Genomic DNA, 27,184 nt, shown 5'->3' with positions numbered 1-27,184 from the left:
ATAAGTCTCCTCTTTAATTGCTGTCAAGACTCAGGTGTTGAAAGGGCTGACCTCAGTGTCATGGTCTAGACATCTTGTGGTGAGCAATCCTTAGGATAAGAGTAAAGTCCTGCTGACCCTGGGGGCTTTCTTTTTAAAAGACACAGTTACTTAGTAACTCAAGTTGAAATGGGGCTACTTTTTGAGCATTATATTAGAGTAGCAGGCATGGCGAGCAAGAACTTCACCCTGTTCTACCTTGATCCTGAAACAAATCAAGTTGTGCAAAATGACCTTGTCCAAACTGTCTGGGGATGAATCTGGTGCCTGTTTGCGATATGGAAGCAGCGGCAGCCCAGCGAAACAAGGCGGACTAGCTGCTGGAGAACCACCGATTGTAAAGGGCTAGGTGTGTATATGTTGTGTGGGTGGGTGTGGGTGGGTGGGTGTGGGTGGGTGGGTGAGGAGGCTCATCCCATTCCCCTCCAGGCTACCCTATAACATGACCCGGATAACAGCATGCTTAACCCTCCTTGCTTAACCCTCCTTCAACACGGGGTATTCTCAAAACTCCTGCTTTGCATATTCATCCTCACCCCCTCCTGTTCTCTCAAGATGACCTGTTGCAGACAGCCAACCATTCCCAATCAGAATTAATTTAAGCTCTCTCCTCATGCTCCTTCAGTACAAATGAGTGCCAAACATTCACCACCAACTGACCCCCACTAAATTCATTAACTGTCCAGATGTTATTAAATACTCTATGCAAATCTAACATTCCCAATTACAAGATATAATGAAACCCAAGCCATCTCCTGTCCGACACAGACATGTAACAATAAAGTCAAATTGTTAAAAAAAATAACACTTATAGTTAACAGACTTTATTTAAATTTTTTAAATTTGGGAACTCTATACTTGAAATTCATCCAATGCTGAATCAGTTATGTCTTGCTACATAGGGCAGGACTGATGATATCTGTCTGGGCTATGACACCTTGGCTGAGGTTCAGACAACAATAGGATGGTAACGTAATAGATCTGAAGCCTATCATAAGAAATAGCTGCTAGCAAGGTGAGGTATTTGCTGGCATATTTGATAGTAAAAAGTGTCTGCACCGATTTAATTCTGTCTAAAGTGTAAGTGGCCTAAACTGTATAATCAATGTTATTTATAGCATGTCTGTCAGCTTTCCATTACTGTGACAAAGCAGGACATATGTACAAGAACATGTGGTGGGGAAAAGTTGCTACTCATGACAATCAGAAAATGAGAAGCAGGAGTTGGGGATTTAGCTCAGTGGTAGAGCACTTCCCTAGCAAGCGCAAGGCCCTGGGTTCGGTCCCCAGCTCCGAAAAAAAGAAAAAAAAATAAAAAGAAAATGAGAAGCAATCCTGGGATCTTCTCAATGACACGCCCATTAACATGATTTTCCTCAGTTACTTGGAAACTAAAATTTCTATGCCCTACATACTTCTCCCAAAGGATACTTAGCAAGCCTTCAACACAGTCTTTTAAAGACCTAAAAATAACATGTTTCAAAATCAATTTTCTTTGGGAATCTAGAATTGGGTCACTTGCCTGGTAAAGGGTGCCTCTGGGACAAGTACCCAACGCAGCCTATGACACTGAATCCCCAGGGGACTGTCCCTGGGGAATGCTTTCCTTACAGGGGGTCTCATTGCCTGTGACTAATGAAGGGAAGGTGACCGTTGAAAGAGTGAGCCAGCTTTCTGCTAGACCAACGGTGTTCAACCCTTTGGGGACTGATTCTCTCACAGGGGTCACATATCAGGTATCCAGTATATCAGACATTTGCATTATGGTACAAGATTATAGCTATGAAGCACCAAGGAAAGTGACTTTATGATAGGGCTCATTACAGCGTAAGGACCTATATTAAAGCCTCTCAGCAACTGCCTTTGCGCAGGTTCTAGCTGAGACTTCGTTTTACTTTATTTTTTTTTCCACTGTAGGAAATGCTGGTCCTCGAGCACAAGTACACAGGGAACCAGATGATGTGCTTACCTGTGGATATAAGGACCAATGTGTGTAGAATTGTAGGAATTATACTGGTTTAGTAAATGAGTGGTTGTTGATTCTCCTCCAACAGCCATGATTCCACCTGCTCTGAGTAGTTAGCTAGGCTTCACTCCTGTTGAATAAGTCTTAAATGCAATTAAACTTATTGATTACTCACAAGACATGCATGCCCCTACTGCACTCATTGTTGGGGGGGGGCTAATGTTTTTATAACACACTTGGAGCAACTTGTAAGAGTGCACCTAGCACTGAAAGAACCTTTTATCTAGCCTGTCTAGAAACTCAGACATGGGAAGATGCTCTCCCATTGGATCTAGTCCTCTGCTTTCCCTAACAGAGAGGAATGGTTTACATCTGTTTCTCCAGAAGAATGTCTCCCAGAGAGGAGACTCAGCTTTTTCTGTGTCATATGAGAATGTGCTACAGTTCAATGATGAAACCAAAGACATGAGGTTTATAGATTCACTTATTTTCATTGCTCCCTTTTTAATGAATTACAAGATGCAGCAAGCTCGGGAGTCTGGAGACTATCCATGTGGCAAATTAAAACAAACATTTCTATATATGATCTGATGGTAATGCCATGTGTGTGAGAGAAACTTGTCATTCAAAGTACTTTCAAAGATGAAAACAAAATAGATACATTTAAGTACTTTAACAAACTTAGAACCATAAACAGTGTAGTTTCATTGTGTATATTGAATGCCAACTAAAAGCAAAATTAAAACAAGGTTAATTACAATAAAGAAGTGATTTATATACAGAATGGCTTCTATCACGCTCACATCTCTCTTGATTCCAGCATTTTTCAGGAATGTAACTTTTGTGAAGCAGATCTTCCTAAGTCTCCATTTAACCAACCTGGATGGGAAAGATAAGGTAATAATCTTGGTTAAATGAACTCTAAAGTAGAGAGCAGTATACTGCTAACTTTGTCTTATTTCTGTACTTAGAGGAGGCTACTCAGAAAAGCACACAAAACATAGATTAAAGCAGAATATAAGGAAACAGATAAGGCTTTTAAATGAATTACATAACTCTTTAACTACACATCAGAACATGTTGATTGTTTCGAAGACAAACAAAATTTATCGGCTGTGGTAAGGCAGAGTGAAACAGAGACCAGAGGAGTTTTGGCATAAAAAACTCACCTACCCATGGGTTGCAAAAGATTTCATTTCCTATAAAGGAAGTACATGAATCCATTACTCTCCCTAGGGTGGCACCCCAAGTTAAGCCCTATGGCAATTCTGGGTTATTTTTTAATCCCTCCTTGCCTCTTCAGAAATGTGGTTTGGGGGCAGGGCAGGGAGCACTCAGAATTGGGTGATTGCCCTGCTCCAGGTGAGTTAGAAAGTGTAGGGAACTCTTTCCTCCTCTGTGGCCATTTTCACTTCAATAGGAACTAAGAAGGGAGTGGTGGTGATAATTTTGACCCTGGAAGCTACTTCGTGGCTCAAGCTCAGCAGGGTTTCTCAGTCTTTGATGAGAAAGGGTAGTGAGGCTATGCAAACCTCTTCACATGTGATTTTCACAAGGACACTGTGAGTTTGACCAGGTGATGTGATTTCCAGAAACATGGAGGACTATGGAAAGAGGGTTGACAAAGCAAGTCCTCAAGGCCATCCTTAAGTTCACTAGGAGAATGTTCACTAGGCCACCCACACTTGGTCTAATGGAGTTCTGTCTACCCTGTTAATGTGCCATGCGGAGACATCATCTGGCCCCCTAAGTCCAGCCAATCTGAACTAATCCTGGCATGTGACATTTTGGACATTTTGACCAGAGGTCACATTACTCATCTATGACTAGAAGCTAATTCTTCAACCTCTGCCAACAAACACTACTAACACTTCTAATAAACAATGATTTGCCTAGATTATTGAGTATTAATATCCCTACCACTTCTTCATGAAAGGCTGATACTCTGTAACAAGGGACAGCCTGAGCACTTTCCTTTTTCATTTTTTTTTAAAACTACACATTTCCTTATTGCACAACCTTCAGCACATACGGAACGAAAAGGATCTTATAGCAAATTAATTATTTAAATGATCTCTCTCTCTCTCTCTCTCTCTCTCTCTCTCTCTCTCTCTCTCTCTCTGTGTGTGTGTGTGTGTGTGTGTGTGTGTGTGTGTTTGACATGTATGAAGGTACCCTGAAGGATAGGAAAAGGCATCAGATATCCTAGAACAGGAGTAACAAGTAGTTGGGAGCCAGAAGACTTAGGTATTGGAAACCAAAGTGGAGTCTTCTAAAGAGCAATAGGTGCTCTTAACCAGTGAGCCATTCTCTAGCCCATAAATTAATTATTAACATAACCCCTAATGACTTCATCTTCACTCTCTCTGGTTTATGTGTGCTCTTATCAAAGCCACCAAACTCATCACATTCAGAAACCTTTACCAGATTCTATTTGCCTCTAGTAAAGCTAAGGTTTAGAGATGCAGAAATGGCCTCCCCAGGGGGCGGGTGGGGAGAGGGAATAGGGCAAATTTTAGGAGCTAGGATCAGAATAGATATATTCTTTTCATCCAATATATTCCCTTCACATATAGGAGTTAACTGACTGTCTTGACAGTTAATGTCATAAATCTGGTATTTGGGGAATCTATATACTTTTGTTCATCAAAGTGACTCATATAAGTCATTGCTTGGAAAACTTGTTTTTAATTGGTTGTTGTTTTCTGTACACAGAGGAGATTTTCTGAACTAGTTCTGTGCAACAGGAGGCCTTAAACATAAGCTTTGTTAAGTGCATAACAAGATTTCTGAGCAGATAGCTCCCAGATATAAGCAGTCCTATTTGAACCTGCAGAGGTGAGAAAGGATGAGACTTGTTTGAGCTGTCACTTTAGGAAACTGGCACAGATAATCTCATTTTTTAGGGATTCTGGGAGTGAGGATTCCACATCCTATTTAGACTGCATGACAATCATTGTGCTATGCCAAACCGATTACATAATGTTTGTTATTTCATCACATGTGAATGAAATGCAAAGCCCTGGTAAAACCCTAACTACCAGATTTGTAATAACCCTTACCCTGAATTTCAGGGTAATGCTGAATTTCATTTAATCACAGAAAGGTAATGCTGAAACTTGATAGTATCTTTCCAGTATCAATATAAGAGTAAAACTAAAAGGTATATGAGTGTTTCCAAACAAATGAAGGCTGTATGCTGTGTACAATTTTATCTGGAACACTGATCTTTTATGGACAAGCAATGACTGCACATCTGCTGTAAAATTAGCAATATGACTTTATGACAGCTCGAGATAGCAGATAAAACTACCGTGAATGAACTAGTAGTCAGTACCACTGTTAGAGCATCTGGTGAATGAAAAAGGTTGGAGGAATCACAGGAACTATGAAAGAAGAGATAGCCACTTAATGTGACTATGCCAGATAGCAGGAAGTGGCTGATTGGAAAGAGGAGAATTAAATATGTTAGGGATAAGGAGAGACAGGCAATGAAGACACAATAGAAGAAATGGATACTACAGTCAAAGAAATATTAAATTTAAAAAATCTTGGTACAAAACATTGAGGATATCTGGGACAATGTGAAAAGACTAAATCTAAGAGTGATAGGAATAGAGGAAGGAGAAGAAACCCAAGTCAATGGCATAAAAAATGTTTTTAACAAAATTATAGAAGAAATGTTTCCTAACCTAAGGATGGGAATGCCTATCAAAGTACAAGGCACATACAAACCACTAAATAGACTGGATCAGAAAAAAATTTCCCTTGGTACAAAATAACCAAAACACAAAACACATAGAACAAAGAAATACTATTAAAAACTCCAAGGGAAAACAGCTAAGTAACACACAGGGGAAGACATATTACAACAATACCTGACTTCTCAATGGAGATTCTAAAAGCCAAAAGGGTCTGAAAAGATTTTCTACAGACTATAATAGACCATAAGTGCTATCCCAGACTACTATAACCAGAAAAAGTTTTAATCACAATAGATGAAGAAAATAAAACACGCCATAATAAAACCAAATTCAGGCAACATTTGCTTATAAATTCAGCCCTACAGAAGGGGCTAGAAGGAAAACTCTAACTGAAGAAAGTTACCATACCCAAAAAACCACAATGAGTGAATAATTACAGACCAGCAAATCGTAGGAAGAAAATCACCAACACCCATGACCACCACTCCATCTCCACCACTACCATCACCACCACCACCACCACCACCACCACCACCACCACCACCACCACCACCACCACCACCACCACCTCCACTACCACTACCACCACTACCACCACAAAAAAACAACAAAATCATAACAATCAAAAAAACCCTGCTCATTACTATCTCTCATCAATATCAGTGATCTCAATTCTCAAAAAAAAAAAAAAAAAGACCCAGATTAACAGGATGAATGCAAAAATGGGACCCATCCTTCTTCTGTAAGAAGAAACACACTGGGGTTGGGGATTTAGCTCAGTGGTAGAGCGCTTGCCTAGCAAGTGCAAGGCCTTGGGTTCGGTCCCCAGCTCCGTAAAAAAGAAAAAAATAAAAAAAAAAGAAGAAGAAGAAACACACCTTAGCATCATGGATAGACATCACTTCAGAGTAACAGAATGGAAAAAGGTATTTCAAGCTGTGGACCTATGAAACAAGTTGATACAGCAATTTTAATATGTGACAAGGTAGACTTCAAACAAAAATGAATCAGAAGAGATACGGAAGGACACTACATACTCAACAAAGAAAAAGCCACCAAAAGTACATTTAAATTTGTAACATTTGTGGATCAAACGTAAGGTCACCCAAGCTCATAAAAGAAATTCTACTACAACTTAAATCATATACTGACCCTCACACAGTGAAAATGGGAAGCTTCAATATCCCACACTAACTAGTAGACAGGTCATCTGGACACAAACTAAACAGAAATGCTGGAGCTAACTGATTCTATAACCCAAATGGATCTAAGAGATATTTACAGAACATTTCACCCAAACACAAAAGGATATATCTTCCTCTCTTCATCTCATAGAACTTTCTCCAAAGTTGATCACATACTCAGATACAAAGCAAGTATCATTAGCTGCAAGAAAGTTGAAATGACAACTTACATTTTATCATACCACCACAGACTAAAGCTCTACATCATCGACAACAAAAACAACGCAAAGCTTGAAAACAAATTTGAATTGAACAACTTATTACTGGATGAAAAGTGTGTCAAGACAGAAACTAAAGACTTTGTAGAATCTGGTGAAATGAAAACACGACTTACCCAAACTTATGGCACATAAGGACAGCTGTTCTCAGAGGCAAGTTCAGAGCTCTAAATACCAACATAAAAAATGGAGATACCTGATGTGAATCACTTAACAACACACCCCTAAAACTCTGAAACAAAAAGAAGAAATCACACACAGGGAGTGAACAGCAAGAAATAGACTCAAGGCTGAAATAAATAACATAGAAACAAAAACAAAAGCCATACAAAGAATCAATGATACAAAGAGCTGATTCTTTTAAGAAAATCAATTAAGAGTGAAAAATCCTTAAGTGAAATGAATGAGAGAGAGATAGAGACAGAGACAAGAGACAGAGAGACACAGAGGCAGACTGACACACAGAAAGAGCGTGGCAGAGTTGATAGATGATAGATAGATAGATAGATAGATAGATAGATAGATAGATAGATAGATAGATAGATAGATAGATAGATAGATACATACATACATACATACATACATAGATACATAGATACATAAATACATAGATAAATACATACATAGATAAATAGATGATAGAGAACACAAATGTATAATATATGTAGGAACATGAGCATATAGAGAGATTAGAGGAAAACCTTGGGTATCAGTTCTTGCCTTTCACCTTGTTTGAAGTAGAATCTCTTGTATGCTGCTGGACACAAGCAGCTGTCTGGTTACTGAGCTTACAGGACTTTTTCTGTCTCCACCTACATTCTCGGGAACACTGAGATTACAGGTGTACATCGCTGTATCTGGCTTTACTTGGATTCTGGAAATCCAAGCTTTTGTCCTCACTGAACCATCTCTTCAGTCCTCCCAAATATCTTTTAGTTGATTATTTTCTGCTTGGTTTTCAAAGCAATGACTGTTGCTTGCTATTTGTTTCCTTCAAAGGACTAAATGGGATAATAAAGTTTACTGAACTAAAAAAAAAATTAACTAAAGCAGCAGAAAGAAAAGTTCCAAATTAACCAAATTAGAGATGAAAATGGGGGCCTAAAAATGGAATCAAGAAAATCATAAGGACAAAATCTAAAAACCTGTACTCTCCCAGGTTGGAAAATTCATGAAATAGGTGAATTTCTCGATGCTTACCATATACCAAAGTCAAATCAATATCATAGAAGCAATTTAAACAGACACATAACCCCTAGGGAGATAGGAGCACTCATTTAAATTCTCTCCCCACAAAATAGAAAGAAAATAGCACAGGGCCAGATGGTTTTAGTACAGAATTCTACCAGACTTTAAAATAATTAATGCCACTATTCCTCAAAGTATTATCACAAAATAGAAACAGAAGAAACGCTGCCCAATTTATTTTATGAGCTATAGCTACTCTGATACCTGAACTCCATAAAGACTCAGCAAAGAAAGAGAACCACAGACCAATTTTCCTTATGAACATAGATACAAATTTTTGGATAAAATATTTGCAAACCAAATCCTAGAACACATGAAAAAGATCAAGTAGTCTTCATCCTAGAGATCTAGGGACAGTACAAAATACAAAAGTCAATAAATGTAATCTACCATATTTACAAGCTGAAAGACAAAAACCATATGATCATCTCATTAGATGCAGAAAAGACCATTGACAAAATCCAATGTCTCTTTATGACAAAAGTCCCGGAGAGAGTAGATATACAAGGACATACCTCAAAATAATAAAGTCAGTTTACTACAAGCTCGTAGTCAATACCAACTTACGTGGAGATAAAGTTGGAGCAATTTTACTAAAATCAGGAGCAAGACAAGGTTGTCCATTCTGTCTATACCTGTTTATTGTAGTACTTGAAGTCTTAGCTAGGAGCAATAAGACAACTGAGGGAGATCGAGTGGATACAAGCTGGGAAAGAATAAGCCAGAATATCTTTACTTGTGGATGATATGATAGTTACATTAATGATCTTAAAAATTCCACTGGAAAATTTCTACATCTGACAAGCGTTTTAAGCAAAGTCGCTGGATACAAGGTTAGCTCACCAAAGCATTAGACTTTATAGAAAAGAATGACAAAGAAAATGAAGAAATCAGGGAAACAAACAGCTCCATTCACAATAGCCTCAAATAATATAAAACATATTGTGGTAACTCTACCAAGCAAGTAAAAAACTTGTATGATAAAAACTTTAGGACATTGAAGAAAGAGAGTAAAGAGGTTATTGGAAGGTGGAAAGATCTCCCATGATTATGAATCAACAGGATTAATACAGTAAAAATGAACATCCTCTCAAAAACAACCTTCAGATTCAATGCGATCCAAATTAAAAGCTCAATGCAGTTCTTCACAGATCTTGAAAGGACAATTTTCGGTTTCATATGGAAACACAAAACACCCAGGAAAGCTAAACAATACTGAACAATAAAGGAACTTCTGGAGGTATGACTCTTCCCAACCTCAAATTTCACTATAGAGCTACGGTAATAAAAACAACATAAAAAGAGACACATTGATCAAGGGAATCTGGCTGAAGACCGAAACATAAACCCACACATACATGGGCACCTGATTTTTGTTAAGAAGCCAGAAATGCACACTGGATAAAAGCAACATCATCAACAAATAGTATTGGCTAAATTAGATGTCTGCATGTAGAAGGATACAGCTAACTTATTATTGTGAATAAAACTCAAGTCCAAGTGGCTCAAAGACCTTAGATACACTAAACCTGACAGGAGAGAAAGTGGGGAATAGCCTTAAATTCATTGGCACAAGAAAAGATTTATTGAGCAGAACACCATTAGCATAAGATCAATAATTAATAAGTGAAACCTCATGAAACTGATAAGGTTCTGCACTGCAAGGGACACCATCATTTGGGAAAAGCAGCAGCCTATGGAATGGGAGAAGATTTTCACCAACTCCATATCCAATAGAGGGCTAATATTCAAAAGATATACATATCTTAACAAACTAGATATTAAAAAATAAACCAAATTTTAAAATAGGGTAAAGATTTAAACAGAGAATTCTCAAGAGAACAAACTCAAATGACACCTAAATGTTAACTTCATAGGTCCTTGGGTAAACGCAAATCAAAACTCCTTCGAAATTTTAATAACAGTCAAAATGGCCAAGATATTTTTAAGAACATGCTGGGGTAAAGGTGGCTCAGAGCTTGGCAACGACTGGTGCAACTTGAGAACCATGCCACAAGAGGGAGCCCAAGCCTGATATGCCTAGAGGCCAGGAACCAGAGTCCCTGGTTAGCCTTGAGATTTATCCTTATAGAGAGGAGCCTAGCATGGTTGTCAGCAATTTATCCAGCAATTGATAGGAGCAAATGCAGAAATCCATAATCAAATACTAGACAGAGCATAGAATATGGAAGAGAAGGATTGGAGAAACCAAAGGGGTCAAGTATATTACAAGAACAGGGCCACAGAATCAATTAACCAGGACACATAGGGGCACACAGAAACTGAAGCAACAATGAGGTTCCCTGAATGGGTCTGACGTAAGTCCTGTGCATACATATTACAGTTTACAGCTCGGTCTTCTCCCTCCTCCTCCTCTTTGCCTTCATCTTCTTTCCTTTTTAAATTTTTTTAATCGATTTTATTTATTTACATTTCAAATGTTCCCCTTCCAGGTCTTCTCTCTGCAAACCCTCATCCCATCTCTCCTCCACTTTTCCTCTAAGAGGGTGTTCCCCTACCTACCTACCCACCTACTCTTGCCACATCCCTCTAGCTTCCTCTTTGCTGGGGAAACAAACCTCCACAGAACCAAGGGGCTCCCCTCCCATTAATGCTAGATAATGCAATCCTCGGCTACATATGTAACAGGAGACATGGACCCAACCATGTTGGACCCAACTCTTTGGTTGGTGATTTAGTCCCTGGGAGCTCTGAGGTGTCGGGTTAGTTGAAATCAGTGTTCTGCCTGTGGGGTTGTAGTCCCCTTCAGCTCCTTTAGTGCTTCCCTCTTACGTTGAGGTCCCCAGGCTCAGTCCAATGGATGGCTGTGAGTATCTGCATCTGTCTTAGTCAGGTGCTGGCAGAGCCTCTCAGAGGACAGATCCATATTAGGCTCCTATCTGCAAACTCTTCTTGGCATCAGCAATACTGTCAGGGTTTGTTGTCTGCAGATGGGATGGATCCCAAGGTGGGACAGTCTCTGGATGGCCTTTCCTTCAGTCTCTGCTCCAATTTTTGTACCTGTGTTTCCTTTAGACAGGAACAATTTTGGGTTAAAATTTTTGAGATGGGTGAGCGGCCCCTTCCCTCAACTGGGGGCCATGTTTATCTACTGAAGGAGGTCTCTTCAGGTTCTATCTTTCCTCTGTTGGGTATTTCAGCTAATTTCATCCCCACTGGGTCCTGGAGCCTCTCATATCCATGGTGCCTGGGACTTTGTAGTAGTTATCCCCGTTCCCCAACCCCCACTGCTACATATTTCTATTCATTGTCCTGGCCCTCTGAAATTTTCTACTGTCTCTTACCATACCTGAACCTGCCTGCCTTTTTTCTCCCTCTCCACTCTCACCCAGAGCCCTCCCTCCCTCTATCTACTTCCCATTTTGTTCTCCTTTCTAAATGGGATTGAAGCATCCACACTTTGGCCTTCCTTCTTGTTAAGCTTCATATGGTCAGTGAGTTATATCATGGGTATTCTGAGCTTTTGGGCTAATATCCAGTTATTAGTGAGTGCATACTATGTATGTCCTTCTGGATCTGGATTACCTCACTCAGGATGTTATTTTCTAGTTCCATCGATTTGCTTGAAAAATTCGTGTCGTTGTATAAATGTACCACATTTTCTGTATCCATTCTTTCAATGAGGGGCATCTGGGTTGTTTCCAGCTTCTGGATATCATAAATAAGGCTGCATGTGTCCTTGTTATGTGTTGGAGCATCTTTTGGATATAACTGGGACTTCAGGTAGAACTATTTCCAGTTTTTCGAGGAACTGTCACATTGATTTGCAAAGTGGTTGTACCAGTTTGCAATCTAGCCAGCGGTGGAGGAGTGTTCCCCTTTCTCCATATCCTCATCAGCATCTGCTGTCACCTGAGTTTTTGATCTTAGCCATTCTGATTGGTGTAAGGTAGAATATTAGGGTCATTTTGATTTGCATTTCCCTGATGACTAAGGATGTTGAACATTTCTTTAAGTGCTTCTCCGTCATTTGAGATTCCTCAGTTGAGAATTCCGTTTTAGCTCGGTCTTCTTCTTTTTTTTTTCTTTTTTCTTTTTCATTTTTTCTTTTTTTCAGAGCTGGGGACCAAACCCAGGGCCTTGCGATTGCTAGGCAAGCGCTCTACCACTGAGCTAAATCCCCAACCCCTAGCTCGGTCTTCTTGAGGGACTCCTACAGTGGAAGAAAATCCTGTCTCTGACTCTTTTACCTGCTTTTGGGACCCTTTTCCTCCTCTTGGGTTGCCTCATCCAGCCTTGATATGAAGGTTTGTGCCTGGTCTTATTGCAACTTGTTATGCCATGTTTAGTTGACATCCATAGCAGATCTGCTCTTTTTCTGAAGAGAAACAGAGGAGTGGTCAGGAGAGACTGAGAGGAAAGGAGGGAGATAAAATTATAGTCATGAGAGAAGAAATATATATATACATATATATATATATATACACATTATATTGGCATATATAGATGTATTGGTATGTATTGATATATATATTTAAAATAAAACATATGAAAAGTCATATGAGAATTTCTAAAGAGTCATAAAACATGAACAATGTCTAACTCCCACCCCAGATTTGTTAAATCATAGTGTCTATGGGTAAGGTCTGAGAATGACCTACCTCTCTTTTGTCCTTTTATTATAGGACATTTGAGCCTGCTTCTAGTTAGGGTCTGGCTCAGCCCTTAGCACACACCTTTAATCCCTCTGTCTGGAATATACACACACCCTTAGTAGTCACCTTTAATCCCAAATAATGAAGGTAAAGTTGTAGGAGGAAACAGCCATGTTTGAAAGTAAAATCTAATTGAGTGGCAGAAAAATTGATGAGTCAGAGAAAGATTTGACAGGATAGGTAGGATATGCTAAACTCTCACAAGAAGAGAGAGGAAAGGGAAGCTACTTAAGGGAGAGAGAAATAGTACAGGAGGAAGAATGTACAGTGCAGGAATATAGTAGAGTTTGTGGAGAGCAGTACAATAGCATTAAGAGGGAGAGTATAGCAGCATAGAGAGAAAGGAGGCAGTTTTGTCTGAAGAGTTTTACAGGCAGGTTGAAGAGAACAACTTAGATACAGGTGAATGAGCCAGAAAATGAGAAGGAACCAGAAGATTAGAATATATTGTCAAAGTTAGCATGAGGCCAAGAAGAGCAATTCAGAAGCCGAGAAAAGCCAGATTGAATCAATTAGTGTGGAGAAGAGTTTTGAACCATAATAGCAGAGTTGAACCAGACAGCTAGAGTTCAGAAAGAACTAGAAAAGGTGAGCTTATTCAGCAGTAAGTTTCAGCCGTAAGTTTTAGCAGCAAGTTTTAAGTGACTGAAAACATTCTAGGCCTAGGTAAGATTGTACAGAAGCTATAAGTTTCCAGGACTAGGCCTAGGTTAGCAAACAGAGAAGACAGTAAGCCTCCAAGACAACAATTACTATAGGAGAGTAAAAGTTTCTTTTATAGTCTTTCTTTCTTTATTTTATTTTTTTCTTTCTTTGTAATCTCACAGATACTCATTCTTTGATGCCCCTTTGTAAGGTTGATTGGCCATACCAACTTTACTTCTAAATGAAGGAAATAAGAATATATGTGTGTGGAGATTCTCAACATTTACCAAGACGTCTTACATGCACTAATTAATTTAATGATCCTAATCACCACCCCTCATTCAAAGATAATAAGAAAGACCGATTGCCACAGAGATTATAATAGACTTTGTAATTGTGCTATGATAAAGCCAAGTGTCAAAATATAAATCTTCCTAAAATGAATAAGGCAAACAATTTACATTTATTGGGCACCACCAATCATCTGGTTACATAATGCTCTCAATTCCACAAGATTGGCCCCTCCTGCTCCAGTTTTCATATTTGACATGACTGTGTCAGGTCAAGGAACTTGCTCAAGTCATAGAGTTCATAACAGGCCAAGCTGGGATCTTAACCCTCCATATCCATCTCTCAACCATCATCATATTTCTCTCTCCTATTCTCCATGCCTTACAAATTGATAGTGAGAGCAGTGAATATTTATCTTATCAGATGCCATGTCCGTGTCTCACTTCACTAAGATCTGTACCTGCATTATTGGGTTATTGGAGGGAAATGTGACAGAAATTTGGGGATTTTTTTAAGTTTTTTTTTGTTTTGTTTTTGTTTTTGTTTTTGTTTTTGTTTTTTTGTTTTTTTGTTCATCAATCAGTATCACATGCTGTGGGAATGTCACCTCGGGGAGTTAGAAATGAAAACTTTAAGAGTCCCAGATGGCCCAAACACATATATTTCTGGTTTTTTTGTTTTATTTTGTTTTGAGGGGACAATTTTCTTGTGCTTTCTTTTGTCTTTCCAAAGACTTTTGTTTATTACTAACTTTCAAGGGGAGAGAGGTTATCGCTAATATGTATGTAGATTCTCTGTTTACTGAGCCACACAAAGCACCAGAAAAAAAAATACACAGTGGACCTTGCCTTCTGTTCTGTGGTTTGCAGTAATAGAAGAGTGAGTAGGGACTCGAGCTTTCCATAACACCACCTCAGGATTCCAGTATCTAAAGTTTGGTCTACTAAAGCCAAATATCCTGACAAGTCACAAGACAAACTGTGATGATTTTGGGAACTTCTGCACAGGAACTAATATCTTGTGACTACTAGAAAAAGACTTTTGGATCCTTCCGGTTTCTGTCTGTGCCCCAAGCTGACCCTATGCCATAGCTCTCTGTACGCAGATCCAGCTGAGAGAAAACTGGTCTCCCAAAAGAGATGACATACCTGAGAGCATGGGTAAGACCACCACTTCTGCTCAGAGGGACTCTCACAGGAACTGAGGAGCAGTCTGGGACACGATCCTACCGATTTCCATCTGCACCCTGGGCTGACCCTGTGCCATACCTCTCTGTACCTAAATCTCACTGGGAAAGAGCTGGTCTCCCAAGAATGCTGACACACAGACTTACAGGAGCATCAAGCCACTGTCAGAGACACCAAGACCAGCTAAAAAAAAAAAAAAAAAAAAAAAAAAAAAAAAAAAAAAAACAAACAAACAAACAAAAAAAAAAACCCAGAAAGAACCAGATGGATTGAGGCAAGTGCAAGAACCTAAACAACAGAAACCAAGGCCACGTGGCATCTTCAGAACCCAGTTCTCCCACCACAGCAAGTCCTGGATACACAGAAAAGCAAGATTCTGATTTAAAATCACATTTCACGGTGATGATAGAGGACTTTAAGAAGGACATAAATAACTCCCTTAAAGAAAAACAGGACAATACAAGTAAACAGGTAGAAGCCCTTAAAAAGGAAACAAACAAACAAACAAAAATCCTTTAAAGAATTACAGGAAAACCCAATTAAACAGGTGAAAAAAATTGAACAAAACCATCCAGGATCTAAAAATGGAAATAGAAACAGTAAAAAAAAAATCACAAACAGAGACAACTCTGGAGATAGAAAACCTAGGAAAAAGATCAGGAGTCATAGATGCATCACCAACAGAATACAAGAGATAGAAGATAGAGTCTCAGGGGCAGAAGATACCATAGAAAACATTGACACAACCATCAAAGAAAAGGCAAAAAATGGAAAAAGCTCCTAACCCAAAACATCAGGAAATCCAGGGCACAATGAGAAGATCAAACCTAAGGATAAGAAGTATAGAAGAGAGCAAAAATTACAAACTTAAAGGGCCAGTAAATATCTTTGACAAAATTATAGAAGAAAACTTCCCTAGGCTAAAGAAAGAGATGCCCATAAGCATATAAGAAGCGTACAGAACGAGAGACACCGCCGGAACCTGAAAGAAACAGACCGGATAAACAGTTCTCTGCACCCAAATCCCGTGGGAGGGAGAGCTAAACCTTCAGAGAGGCAGACAAGCCTGGGAAACCAGAAGAGACTGCTCCCTGCACACACATCTCGGACGCCAGAGGAAAAAGCCAAAGACCATCTGGAACCCTGGTGCACTGAAGCTCCCGGAAGGGGCGGCACAGGTCTTCCTGGTTGCTGCCGCTGCAGAGAGCCCCTGGGCAGCACCCCACGAGCGAACCTGAGCCTCGGGACCACAGGTAAGACCAAATTTTCTGCTGCAAGAAAGCTGCCTGGTGAGCTTGGGACACACGGAAGCAGAATTTCTCTAGGACCGGACACGTTCTGTGTTTACCGGAAGTCCCACACCCGTGGATCCCGGCCCGCAGCAGCTCTCTGCTCCCAGACCCTGTGAGAGAGAGACCCAACCGCCTGGTCAGGTGGGCACTCCTGAGGCTGCAGAGCAGAAGAGACCACCAACACTGCTCACCCCTGCCCACATCCCTGGCCCAAGAGGAAACTGTATAAGGCCTCTGGGCTCCCGTGAGGGAGGGCCAAGGAGCGGCAGGACCCCTGCCAGAGACACCGCCGGACCCTGAAGGAAACAGACCGGATAAACAGTTCTCTGCACCCAAATCCCGTGGGAGGGAGAGCTAAACCTTCAGAGAGGCAGACAAGCCTGGGAAACCAGAAGAGACTGCTCCCTGCACACACATCTCGGACGCCAGAGGAAAAAGCCAAAGACCATCTGGAACCCTGGTGCACTGAAGCTCCCGGAAGGGGCGGCACAGGTCTTCCTGGTTGCTGCCGCTGCAGAGAGCCCCTGGGCAGCACCCCACGAGCAAACCTGAGCCTCGGGACCACAGGTAAGACCAAATTTTCTGCTGCGAGAAAGCTGCCTGGTGAACTCAAGACACAGGCCCACAGGAACAGCTGAAGACCTGTAGAGAGGAAAAACTACACACCCGAAAGCAGAACACTCTGTCCCCATAACTGACTGAAAGAGAGGAAAACAGGTCTACAGCACTCCTGACACACAGGCTTATAGGACAGTCTAGCCACTGTCAGAAATAGCAGAACAAAGTAACACTAGAGATAATCTGATGGCGAGAGGCAAGCGCAGGAACCCAAGCAACAGAAACCAAGACTACATGCCATCATCAGAGCCCAATTCTCCCACCAAAACAAACATGGAATATCCAAACACACCAGAAAAGCAAGATCTACTTTCAAAATCATATTTGATCATGATGCTGGAGGACTTCAAGAAAGACATGAACACACTTAGGGAAGCACAGGAAAACATTAATAAACAAGTAAAAGCCTACAGAGAGGAATCGCAAAAATCCCTGAAAGAATTCCAGGAAAACACAATCAAACAGTTGAAGGAATTAAAAATGGAAATAGAAGCAATCAAGAAAGAACACATGGAAACAACTCTGGATATAGAAAACCAAAAGAAGAGACAAGGAGCTGTAGATACAAGCTTCACCAACAGAATACAAGAGATGGAAGAGAGAATCTCAGGAGCAGAAGATTCCATAGAAATCATTGACTCAACTGTCAAAGATAATGTAAAGCGGAAAAAGCTACTGGTCCAAAACATACAGGAAATCCAGGACTCAATGAGAAGATCAAACCTAAGGATAATAGGTATAGAAGAGAGTGAAGACTCCCAGCTCAAAGGACCAGTAAATATGTTCAACAAAATCATAGAAGAAAACTTCCCTAACCTAAAAAAAGAGATACCCATAGACATACAAGAAGCCTACAGAACTCCAAATAGATTGGACCAGAAAAGAAACACCTCCCGTCACATAATTGTCAAAACACCACACGCACAAAATAAAGAAAGAATATTAAAAGCAGTATGGGAAAAAGGTCAAGTAACATATAAAGGGAGACCTATCAGAATCACACCAGACTTCTCGCCAGAAACTATGAAGGCCAGAAGATCCTGGACTGATGTTATACAGACCCTAAGAGAACACAAATGCCAGCCCAGGTTGCTGTATCCAGCAAAACTCTCAATTAACATAGATGGAGAAACCAAGATATTCCATGACAAAACCAAATTTACACAATATCTTTCTACAAATCCAGCACTACAAAGGATAATAAATGGTAAAGCCCAACATAAGGAGGCAAGCTATACCCTAGAAGAAGCAAGAAACTAATCGTCTTGGCAACAAAACAAAGAGAATGAAAGCACACAAACATAACCTCACATCCAAACATGAATATAAAGGGAAACAATAATCACTATTCCTTAATATCTCTCAATATCAATGGCCTCAACTCCCCAATAAAAAGACATAGATTAACAAACTGGATACGCAACGAGGACCCTGCTTTCTGCTGCCTACAGGAAACACACCTCAGAGACAAAGACAGACACTACCTCAGAGTGAAAGGCTGGAAAACAACTTTCCAAGCAAATGGTCAGAAGAAGCAAGCTGGAGTAGCCATTCTAATATCAAATAAAATCAATTTCCAACTAAAAGTCATCAAAAAAGATAAGGAAGGACACTTCATATTCATCAAAGGAAAAATCAACCAAGATGAACTCTCAATCCTAAATATCTATGCCCCAAATACAAGGGCACCTACATACGTAAAAGAAACCTTACTAAAGCTCAAAACACACATTGCACCTCACACAATAATAGTGGGAGATTTCAACACCCCACTCTCATCAATGGACAGATCATGGAAACAGAAATTAAACAGTGATGTAGACAGACTAAGAGAAGTCATGAGCCAAATGGACTTAACGGATATTTATAGAACATTCTATCCTAAAGCAAAAGGATATACCTTCTTCTCAGCTCCTCATGGTACTTTCTCCAAAATTGACCATATAGTTGGTCAAAAAACGGGCCTCAACAGGTACAGAAAGATAGAAATAATCCCATGCGTGCTATCGGACCACCACGGCCTAAAACTGGTCTTCAATAACAACAAGGGAAGAATGCCCACATATACGTGGAAATTGAACAATGCTCTACTCAATGATAACCTGGTCAAGGAAGAAATAAAGAAAGAAATTAAAAACTTTTTAGAATTTAATGAAAATGAAGATACAACATACTCAAACTTATGGGACACAATGAAAGCTGTGCTAAGAGGAAAACTCATAGCGCTGAGTGCCTGCAGAAAGAAACAGGAAAGAGCATATGTCAGCAGCTTGACAGCACACCTAAAAGCTCTAGAACAAAAAGAAGCAAATACACCCAGGAGGAGTAGAAGGCAGGAAATAATCAAACTCAGAGCTGAAATCAACCAAGTAGAAACAAAAAGGGCTATAGAAAGAATCAACAGAACCAAAAGTTGGTTCTTTGAGAAAATCAACAAGATAGATAAACCCTTAGCCAGACTAACGAGAGGACACAGAGAGTGTGTCCAAATTAACAAAATCAGAAATGAAAAGGGAGACATAACTACAGATTCGGAGGAAATTCAAAATATCATCAGACCTTACTATAAAAACCTATATTCAACAAAATTTGAAAATCTTCAGGAAATGGACAATTTCCTAGACAGATACCAGGTATCGAAGTTAAATCAGGAACAGATAAACCAGTTAAACAACCCCATAACTCCTAAGGAAATAGAAGCAGTCATTAAAGGTCTCCCAACCAAAAACAGCCCAGGTCCAGACGGGTTTAGTGCAGAATTCTATCAAACCTTCATAGAAGACCTCATACCAATATTATCCAAACTATTCCACAAAATTGAAACAGATGGAGCACTACCGAATTCCTTCTACGAAGCCACAATTACTCTTATACCTAAACCACACAAAGACCCAACAAAGAAAGAGAACTTCAGACCAATTTCCCTTATGAATATCGACGCAAAAATACTCAATAAAATTCTGGCAAACCGAATTCAAGAGCACATCAAAACAATCATCCACCATGATCAAGTAGGCTTCATCCCAGGCATGCAGGGATGGTTTAATATACGGAAAACCATCAACGTGATCCATTATATAAACAAACTGAAAGAACAGAACCACATGATCATTTCATTAGATGCTGAGAAAGCATTTGACAAAATTCAACACCCCTTCATGATAAAAGTCCTGGAAAGAATAGGAATTCAAGGCCCATACCTAAACATAGTAAAAGCCATATACAGCAAACCAGTTGCTAACATTAAACTAAATGGAGAGAAACTTGAAGCAATCCCACTAAAATCAGGGACTAGACAAGGCTGCCCACTCTCTCCCTACTTATTCAATATAGTTCTTGAAGTTCTAGCCAGAGCAATCAGACAACAAAAGGAGATCAAAGGGATACAGATTGGAAAAGAAGAGGTCAAAATATCACTATTTGCAAATGACATGATAGTATATTTAAGTGATCCTAAAAGTTCCACCAGAGAACTACTAAAGCTGATAAACAACTTCAGCAAAGTGACTGGGTATAAAATTAACTCAAATAAATCAGTTGCCTTCCTCTATACAAAAGAGAAACAAGCCGAGAAAGAAATTAGGGAAACGACACCCTTCATAATAGACCCAAATAATATAAAGTACCTCGGTGTGACTTTAACCAAGCAAGTAAAAGATCTGTACAATAAGAACTTCAAGACACTGAGGAAAGAAATTGAAGAAGACCTCAGAAGATGGAAAGATCTCCCATGCTCATGGATTGGCAGGATTAATATAGTAAAAATGGCCATTTTACCAAAAGCAATCTACAGATTCAATGCAATCCCCATCAAAATACCAATCCAATTCTTCAAAGAGTTAGACAGAACAATTTGCAAATTCATCTGGAATAACAAAAAACCCAGGATAGCTAAAGCTATCCTCAACAATAAAAGGACTTCAGGGGGAATCACTATCCCTGAACTCAAGCAGTATTACAGAGCAATAGAGATAAAAACTGCATGGTATTGGTACAGAGACAGACAGATAGACCAATGGAATAGAATTGAAGACCCAGAAATGAACCCACACACCTATGGTCACTTGATTTTTGACAAAGGAGCCAAAACCATCCAATGGAAAAAAGATAGCATTTTCAGCAAATGGTGCTGGTTCAACTGGAGGGCAACATGTAGAAGAATGCAGATCGATCCATGCCTATCACCCTGTACAAAGCTTAAGTCCAAGTGGATCAAGGACCTCCACATCAAACCAGACACACTCAAACTAATAGAAGAAAAACTAGGGAAGCATCTGGAACACATGGGCACTGGAAAAAATTTCCTGAACAAAACACCAATGGCTTATGCTCTAAGATCAAGAATCGACAAATGGGATCTCATAAAACTGCAAAGCTTCTGTAAGGCAAAGGACACTGTGGTTAGGACAAAACGGCAACCAACAGATTGGGAAAAGATCTTTACCAATCCTACAACAGATAGAGGCCTTATATCCAAAATATACAAAGAACTCAAGAAGTTAGACCGCAGGGAAACAAATAACCCTATTAAAAAATGGGGTTCAGAGCTAAACAAAGAATTCACAGCTGAGGAATGCCGAATGGCTGAGAAACACCTAAAGAAATGTTCAACATCTTTAGTCATAAGGGAAATGCAAATCAAAACAACCCTGAGATTTCACCTCACACCAGTGCGATTGGCTAAGATCAAAAACTCAGGTGACAGCAGATGCTGGCGAGGATGTGGAGAAAGAGGAACACTCCTCCATTGTTGGTGGGATTGCAGACTGGTAAAACCATTCTGGAAATCAGTCTGGAGGTTCCTCAGAAAATTGGACATTGAACTGCCTGTGGATCCACCTATACCTCTCTTGGGCATATACCCAAAAGATGCCTCAACATATAAAAGAGACACGTGCTCCACTATGTTCATCGCAGCCTTATTTATAATAGCCAGAAGCTGGAAAGAACCCAGATGCCCTTCAACAGAGGAATGGATACAGAAAATGTGGTACATCTACACAATGGAATATTACTCAGCTATCAAAAACAACGAGTTTATGAAATTCGTAGGCAAATGGTTGGAACTGGAAAATATCATCCTGAGTGAGCTAACCCAATCACAGAAAGACATACATGGTATGCACTCATTGATAAGTGGCTATTAGCCCAAATGCTTGAATTACCCTAGATCCCTAGAACAAACGAAACTCAAGACGGATGATCAAAATGTGAATGCTTCACTCCTTCTTTAAATGAGGAAAAAGAATACCCTTGGCAGGGAAGGGAGAGGCAAAGATTAAAACAGAGACTGAAGGAACACCCATTCAGAGCCTGCCCCACATGTGGCCCATACATATACAGCCACCCAATTAGACAAGATGGATGAAGCAAAGAAGTGCAGACCGACAGGAGCCGGATGTAGATCGCTCCTGAGAGACACAGCCAGAATACAGCAAATATAGAGGCGAATGCCAGCAGCAAACCACTGAACTGAGAATAGGTCCCCTATTGAAGGAATCAGAGAAAGAACTGGAAGAGCTTGAAGGGGCTCGAGACCCCAAAAGTACAACAATGCCAAGCAACTAGAGCTTCCAGGGACTAAGCCACTACCTAAAGACTATACATGGACTGACCCTGGACTCTGACCCCATAGGTAGCAATGAATATCCTAGTAAGAGCACCAGTGGAAGGGGAAGCCCTGGGTCCTGCTAAGACTGAACCCCCAGTGAACTAGTCTATGAGGGGAGGGCGGCAATGGGGGGAGGGTTGGGAAGGGAACACCCATAAGGAAGGGGAGGGGGGAGGGGGATGTTTGCCCGGAAACCGGGAAAGGGAATAACACTCGAAATGTATATAAGAAATACTCAAGTTAATAAAAAAAAATAAATAAAAAAAATAAAAAAAAAAGAAGCGTACAGAACTCCAAATAGATTGGACCAGAAAAGAAATTCCTCCTGTCAAATAATAGTCAAAACACCAAATGCACAAAAGAAAGAGAGAAAAAGAAAGAACGGAAGGAAGAAAAGGAAAGAAAGAGAAAGAGAGAAAGAAAAGAAAGAAAAATTAGTAAAAGCAATTAAAGGAAAAACGTCAAGTAACATATAAAGGAAGACCTATCAGATTTACACCAGACTTCACAACAGAGACTATGAAAGCCAGAAGATCCTGGACAGATGTCATACAGACCCTAAGAGAACACAAATGCCAATCCAGGGTACTAAATCCAGCCAAACTCTCAATTAACATAGATGGAGAAACTAAGATAATCCATGACAAAACAAGATTTACACAATATCTTTCCATAAATCCAACTCAACAAAGGAAAATAAATGGAAAACTCCAACACAAGGAGGGAAACTATACCCTAGAAAAAGCAAGAAAGTAATCTTCTTTTAACCAAAAGAAGATAGCCACACAAAAATAATTCCACTTCTAACAACAAAAATAATCAGAAACAACAATCATTGGTCCCCGATATCTCTCAACATCAACAGACTCAATTCCCCAGTAAAAAGACATAGACTAAAAGACTGGATACATAAAGAGGACCCAGCATTTTCTGCATAGAAACACACCCCAGTGACAAAGACACTTCCTCAAAGTAAAGGGCTGAGAAAACTTTTTCCAAGCTAGTGATCCCTAGAAACAAGCTGGAGTAGCAATTCTAGTATCAAATAAAATTAACTTTCAACCAAAAGTTATCAAAAAAGATGAGAAGGACACTTCATAATCATCAAAGGAAAAATCCAACAAGATGAACTCTCCATTCTGAATTTCTATGCTCCAAATTCAGAGCACCCACATTCATAAAAGAAACCTTACTAAAGCTCAAAGCACACATTGCACCTCCCACAATAATAGTGGGAGACGTCAACAGCCCATTCTCAGCAATGGGCAGATCATGGGAACAGAAACTAAACAGAGACACAGAAGTTATCAACCAAATGGATTTAACAGATATCCATAGAACATCTCATCCTAAAACAAAAGAATATACCTTCTTCTTAGCACCTCTTGGTACATTCTCAAAAACTGACTGAATAATTAGTCACAAAACAGGCCTCAACAAATACAAGAAGATTAAAATAATTTCAAGCATCCTATCAGATCAGCATGGACTAAGGTTGGTCTTCAATAAAAACAAAAACAACAGAAAGCCCACATATACATGGAGTCTGCTCAACAATGCTCTACTCAATGATAACTTGGCCAAGGAAGAAATAAAGAAAGAAATGAAAGACTTTTTAGAATTTAATGAAAACGAAGGCACAACATACCCAAACTTATAGGATACAATAAAAGCAGTGCTGAGAGGAAAATTCATAACTCTGAGTGCCTCCAAAGAGAAACTGGAGAGAGCATACACTAGCAGCTTGACAGCACACCTGAAAGCTCTAGAACAAAAAGAAACAAATACACCCAAGAGGAGTAGACAGCAGGAAATAATCAAACTCAGGGCTGAAATCAATGGAGGAGAAACAAAAAGAACTATACAATGAATCAACAAAACCAGGAGCTCTTTGAGGAAATCAAAAAGATAGATAAACCCTTAGCCAGACGAACCAGAGAGCACAAAGACAGAAGTGAAAGGGGACATACAACAGAATCAGAGGAAATCCAAAAAATCATTAGATCCTACTACAAAAGCCTATATTCAACAAAACTCGAAAATCTGGAGGAAATGGACAACTTTCTAGACAGATACCAGATACTAAAGTTAAATCAGGATTAGATGAACCATCTAAACAGTCCCATAACTACTAAGGAAATAGAAGCAGCCATTAAAAGTCTCCCAAATAAACAAAGCCCAGGTCCAGATGGGTTTAGTGCTGAATTCTATCAGACCTTCGTAGAAGACCTAATACCAATACTGTCCAAACTATTCCACAACATATAAACAGAAGGAACATTACCCAATTCCTCCTATGAAGCCACAATTACACATATATCTAAACTACACAAAGACCCAACAAAGAAAAAGAACTTCAGACCCCTTTCCCTTATGAATCAATGTCAAAATGCTCAATAAGATTCTCACAAACTGAATCCAAGAACACATCCATTTTGATCAAGTAGGCTTCATCCCAGGGAATGCAGGGATGGTTGACGAAATTCATCAATGTAATCCACTATATAAACAAACTCAAAGGAAAAAACTATATGATCATCTCATTAGTTGCTGAGAAAGCATTTGACAAAATTCAATACCCCTTCATGATAAAAGTCTTGGAAAGATCAGGAATTCAAGGCCCATAGCTAAACATAATAAAAATCAATATAGAGCAAACCAGTAGCCAGCATCAAACTAAATGGAGAGAAACTTGAAGCAATCCCACTAAAATCAGAGACTAGACAAGATGCCCACTCTTTTTCTATCTATTCAATATAGTGCTTGAAGTCCTAGCCAGAACAATCAGACAACAAAAGGAGGACAAAGGGATACAGATTGGAAAGGAAGAAGTCAAAATATCACTATTTTCAGATGATATGATAGTATACTTAAGTGACCCCAAAAGTTCCACCAGAGAACTCCTACAGCTGATAAACAACTTCAGCAAAGTGGCTGGATATAAAATTAACTCAAACAAATCAGTGACCTTTCTCTACTTAAAGGATAAAGAGGCTCAGAAAGAAATTAGGGAAATGACACCCTTCACAATATTAACAAATAATATAAAACACCTTGGGGTGACTCTAACCAAGCAAGTGAAAGATCTGTATGACAAGAACTTCAAGTCTCTGAAGAAAGAAATCAAATATCTCAGAGGATGAAAAGACCTGCCATGCTCATGGATTGGCAAGATTAATATAGTAAAAATAGCCATCTTGCTGAAAGCAATCTACAGATTCAATGCAATCCCCATCAAAATCCCAAGTCAATTCTTCACAGAGTTAGAAAGAGCAATTTGCAAATTTGTTTGGAATAACAAGAAACCCAGGATACCAAAATAACAATAAAAGAACTTCTGGGAGAAATCACCATCCTGACCTCAATCTATACTACAGAGCAATAGTGGTAAAAACAAAACAAAACTACATGGTATTGGTAGAAAGACAGGCAGGTAGATCTCATTGGAATAGAATATGGTCACTTGATCTTTGACAAAGGAGCTAAAACCATCCAGTAGGAAAAAAGACAGCATTTTCAACAAACGGAGCTGGTTCAATTCGTGGTCAGCATGTAGAAGAATGCAAATTGATCCATTATTATCTCCTTGTACAAAGCTCAAGTTCAAGTGGATCAAGGACCTCCTATAAAACCAGATACACAAAAGGAGCGCAGCCACCTCTGCTGCTGGGACAGTCTTGGCCATGGTCGCCCAGAAGCTTTGAATATGTTGGATTTGCCCTCAGCCGACTTGCTCAGCAGAGGAAAGCTTGGGGGAAGGACCACTCTTTTGGCTTTGTGGCTGTCCCAACAAAGAGCCCTGATGGCATGATGAACCTGACAAACTGGGAGTGCACTATCCCTGGAAAGAAGGAGACTCCATGGGAAGGAGTCCTGTTCAAGCTATGGATGCTTTTCAAAGATGACTACCCCTCCTCACTACCAAAATGTAAGGGTGAGCCACTTCTGTTTCATCCAAACGAGTATCCTTCCATCACAGTATGCCTGTCGATCCTGGAGGAAGACAAGGACTGAAAACCAGCTATCACGATCAAACAAATCTTATTAGGAATATAAGAACTTCTAAACAAACCAAGTATTCAAGACCCAGCTCAAGCAAAGGCCTATACAATTTACTACCAAAACAGTAGAATATGAGAAAAGGGTTTGAGCACAGCGAAGAAGTTTGCCCCCTCATAAACAGTGGGCCCGAGCTCCATGACAGTCCCAGCCTTCATGATGAAGAAGGGATTGGCTTGGCAAGAACTTGTTTACAACCTTTTGCAGGCTAATTAGCTCTATACACTTACTAGTAGCCTGAGAGGGTTGAGCAGGCACCGTTTTCCATATCCACCACTGGCATATTCAGTCTTTTGTATTTTTGATTATTGAGTAAAACTTGCTTTTATTTTAATATTGATGTCAGTATTTCAAGTGCTGTAAAATGAGAAAACTTTTGTACTTGG

The 27,184-nt window shown here is 39.7% G+C and overlaps 1 pseudogene; it reads left to right on the top strand.

Moving 5' to 3' along the window:
* The first annotated feature begins 268 nt into the window (after nucleotides 1-268).
* Ube2i-ps2 (ubiquitin-conjugating enzyme E2I, pseudogene 2) lies at nucleotides 269-26,918 on the top strand (annotated as a pseudogene).
* The last annotated feature ends 266 nt before the right edge of the window (nucleotides 26,919-27,184 follow it).

The sequence above is a fragment of the Rattus norvegicus genome, chromosome 11 (genome assembly GCF_036323735.1).
Source record: "Rattus norvegicus strain BN/NHsdMcwi chromosome 11, GRCr8, whole genome shotgun sequence".
NCBI classification, from domain to species: Eukaryota; Metazoa; Chordata; class Mammalia; order Rodentia; family Muridae; genus Rattus; species Rattus norvegicus.
The sequence above is the reverse complement of the archived record's forward strand: the minus strand, read 5'-3'. Positions and strand labels throughout refer to the sequence as shown.